The sequence below is a fragment of the Manis javanica genome, chromosome Y, assembly GCF_040802235.1.
Source record: "Manis javanica isolate MJ-LG chromosome Y, MJ_LKY, whole genome shotgun sequence".
In the NCBI taxonomy this organism is placed as follows: Eukaryota; Metazoa; Chordata; class Mammalia; order Pholidota; family Manidae; genus Manis; species Manis javanica.
The window spans coordinates 4978209-4982744 of NC_133175.1; the positions used below are offsets into that span (position 1 = coordinate 4978209).

Genomic DNA, 4536 nt, shown 5'->3' on the forward strand with positions numbered 1-4536 from the left:
TTGTTGCAGCACTATTTACAATAGCCAAGAAATGGAAGCAACCTAAGTGTCCATCAGTAGGTGAGTGAATAAAGAAGATGTGGTACATATACACAATGGAATATTATTCAGCCATAAGAAGAAAACAAAGACTACCATTTGCAACAATATGGATGGAGCTAGAGGATATTATGCTCAGTTAGATAAGCCAGGTGGAGAAAGACAAGTACCAAATTATTTCACTCATATGTGGAGTGTAAGAATCAAGAAAATACTGAAGGAACAAAACAGCCACAGAAACACAGTACCCAAGAATGGTCTAACAGTTTCCAAAGGGTAAGAGACTGAGGAGGATGGGTGGAAGGGAAGCATATGGTTGAGGGGAAAAAGGGGGCATTACTATTAGCATGTATAATGTGGGGTGTGGCATGGGGAGGGCTGTATAACACAGAGAAGACAAGTAGTGATTCCACAGCATCTTACTATACTGATGGACACCGACTGTAATGGGGTTTATGGGGTGGTTATGGGGTGGACTTGGTGAAGTAGGGAGTCTAGTGAACATAATGTTCCTCATGTCATTGTAGATTAATGATACCAAAAAAAAAAGACAAGGATGCCCACTCTAATCACCCTGATTCAGCATAGTACTGGATGTCTCAGCCACAGCAATCAAACAATGCACATAGATAAAAGTCATCCAAATTAGTAAGAAGAAGTTAAACTCTCTTTATTTGTAGATGACACGGTATTATACATAGAAAACCCAAAGAACTCCACCTAAAAATGATTGAAACTAATAACTGGATTAAGCAATGTTGCAGGATACAAAATTAACGTACAGAAATCTGTTGTTTTCCCAAATACAAACAATTAAAAAACAAGAGAAATCAGGAAAACAATTCTATATACAATTGCATCAAAAATTATAAACTACCTAGGAATAAATCTAACCAAGGAAATGAAAGACTTATACTCTATCGTAAGACACTTGAGAGAAATTAAAGAAGATACAAATAAGTGGAAATCTTATGGATTTTGGTGCTCATGGATAGGAAGAATTAATATTTTCAAAATGCACATTCCAGCCAAAGCAATATACAGATTCAGTGCAATCCTTATCAAAATTCCAAAAGTATTTTTTTCTGAACTAGTACAGATAGTTCTAAAATTCATATGAAATACAAAAGATCCTGAATAGCAAAGAAATCCTGAGAAAGAACAGCAAAGCTGGAGGATTATGCTACCTGACTTCTAGCTATACTACAAAGCTACAGTAATCAAAACAACATGGTTCTGGCACAAGAACAGATGCATAGATCAATGGAACTAAATAGAGATTCCAGATATAAACCCACACTTACATATCAATTAATATACAGTAAATGAGCCATGAATATATAATGGAGAGAAGACAGTCTGCTCAATAACTGGGACAACTAGACAGCTACATGCAAGAGAATGAAACTGGATTAATATCTAACCCCATACACAAAAGTAAATTTGAAATGATCAAAGATTTGAATGTAAGACATGAATCCATATAGCTCATAGAAGAAAAAATAGGTAAAAATCTCTTGAACATAAACATGAGCAATTTTTTCCTGGAAACATCTCCTTGCGCAAGGGAAACAAAATAAAAAATGAACAAGTGGTACTAAATCAAAAGACACCCTAAGCAGAACAAAAAGGCAACGTACAGTATGGGAGAATATAATGTATAAAGAGCTAACATGCCTCAACACTCAAAACAAATAAACCAATTAAAAATGGGTGGAGGACATTTCTGAACAGATATTTCTCCAGGGAAGAAATACATATGGCCAACAGGCACACGAAAAGATGTTCCACACTGCTAATCATCAGGGAAATGGAAATAAAAACCACAGTGAGATCACATCACATCAGTCAGAATGGCCACTATCCAAACTGAGAAATAACAGGTGTTGGCAAGGACATGGAGAAAAGGGAACCCTCCTACACTGTTGGTGGGAATGTCAATTGGCACAGCCACTAAGGAAAACAGTATGGAGGTTTCCCAAAAAACTAAAAATAGAAATATCATTCTACTCAGCAATTCAACTCCTAGGAATTTACCCAAAGAAAACAAAAACCCTGGTCCAAAAAAGTATATGCACTACTCTGTTTATTGCTGCACTATTTACAAGAGCCAAGATACGGAAGCAACCTAAGTGCCTATCAGATGAATAGATAAAGGATATGTGGTGCATAGATACAATAGAATCTTATTCAGACAAAAAAAGAAAAGAAATCCTGCCATCTGCAACAACATGGACAGATCTATGGGGTATTATGCTCAGTGAAATAAGCCAAATGGAGAAGGACAAATACCATATGATTTCATTTTCTTGCAGAATACAAAAACAAAGCAAAACAGAAAGAACAAAAGAGCAGCAGACTCATAGACACATAGAAGGGACTTGTGGTTACCATGGGAGAAGGGTTGGGGTGGGGGAAGGGGTGAAGTAGGGGTATGAAGGAGCACAAAAATTCTCAATCATAATGTAGGTTTGTCACAGGGATGGTAGTAGAGCATGAAGAATATACCCAATGATTATGTCTATGTTGACAGATAGTAACTGCACCAGTGGGGGTGAGGATTTAATAATAATGGGTAACTGTTGAACCACTGTTGTATACTTGAAAGTGAAATAAGATTGTGTATCAATAACAGAAAAAGAAAAATCAGATGGGGTTTCCCTTTCATCTTGACCTGTCTTGAGAACTTGGCTTTATGACTAGTGAGAATAATCTCTATGATCTCCACCAAATGGCAGATGCATGTACCATCATATAACTGATGGACAGCCCAATAGGCAGTGGCTCTGAGCTTAGGGAAAATAAAAGGAAAAAAGGATGAATTTTTTCACTTGGTAAGTTACTCTGTTCTGTTTAAAAGTGGGGACAGGTGATTTCTTATGTTTTGGAACAACTGTTTAAAAACATGGTCCCTGATAGTTTAGTGTTCCTTATTCTCTCTGTGTCAGCTCTCAAGGGAATTTGTCATAAGGCATCGTGCTATTAATCCTGTGTCCTCCATCTACTATTAATTATTTCCAATAGCAATGCTGTAATGCATTTTGGGGTATCATGGCTATTTCAAATGATGTGATTATCATGGGATAAATCTGCAGTGTCCCTTTCCATGTGTGAATATTCTTTACCAATTTTTGATGCCCCTGCTGGGTCATACGATGTAATACAATAGGAATCTCTGGTATAAATCACTGGAATTCAGCCATCCAGTAAGGAAGGGTAGACAAAGGGACACAGACAAGAAAAGGTCCAGGTATTCATTTTTGATCCACCAGTGAAATTGTAGAGATGCACTGAAAGTTTTCCCCAGACTCTCCCGCTAAAATGCTGTTAATTCCTTTTCCCCAAATCATCCTAAGTCATTCTATGCCTCCCAACTGGCACCATCACATCACTCCTGCTGTGAGGCGTTTTGGTTGCTGAATGGGTAATGACACTCCATTAAATTTCTGAATTGGTCATAAAAGTATTTAGTATTCTGCCTAACCAATTTGGGAAAACTACCTTTAATTATACTATCTGAATCTTTGTTTGTCTGAAGACATTCTACACAGAGATTAAAAGAGCAGCTTTCATACTTACTCCCCTTTTATTTTTTTTTTTAGCCACAGACAAAATGTCCTCCTTTGACATGACCTCTGAAATATTTTGTATCATCTTCTTTTCCTCTTTTCTTCTCATAACTGGATTCTTCTCACTTGCATCAACAGAATTTCTACGCTTGGTAACGTTTAAAGAATCCATTTTTTATCTCCAATTTCTCTTTCTTCTTCTGTTCCTCTAAATGATGCTGTTCCATCTCAGTCAGCAGAAATTTGGAGCTGATATTACTTTTTTCAAGCAAATGTTGAAGTCTATGGTACCAAAAGACCACGGACTCTATCCCAGGACAGGCAACCCTTTCCAAGCAACTTACACTCTCTATCAAGTCCATCTGCCTCAAACTGTTCTTTTCTCGCCCAGCATGGCTGGGGTAATCACACCAGTCTCCATTGTTTAAAAATATCTGGAGCCCTCTTCTCCTTCCTTCAGTATCTGCCCAGGGCCACCTCTCCCTACAACCTTGGCAGCAGCTTCCATGATGCCCAACAGCAAACCCCCACCACCACACACAGGCCTTTGCTTTCTTAGGTGAATTTTAAGAAGGGAACTTTCTGAGTTTTGTGAGGGTTCCATTTTTTTACACTCTCCTTTAAAGACGCCTTTTGCATCCATTGTTAAGCCATTGAAATTTTATTGGTTTGAGTCATTGTTGAGATTAAGAAGATCCTATTCATTAATGGCCAGATAATGGATCCTCTGAAGTGGCTGTATTTGAGAGAATAAAAAGTTCTTCTAGAGGTGGAGCCAACATGGCAGCGTGAGTAGGACAGTGGGAATCTCCTCTCAAAAACATATATATTTTTGAAAATACAACAAACGAATACAACTAATCCTAAAAGAGAGACCAGAAGACACAGGACAACAGCCAGACTACATCCACACATGCAAGGGCCCAGT

At 37.8% G+C, this 4536-nt stretch overlaps 1 pseudogene; it reads right to left on the bottom strand.

Moving 5' to 3' along the window:
- Positions 1–2990: 2990 nt before the first annotated feature.
- On the bottom strand, positions 2991–4029 carry LOC140847582 (lymphoid-specific helicase pseudogene; annotated as a pseudogene).
- Positions 4030–4536: the final 507 nt, after the last annotated feature.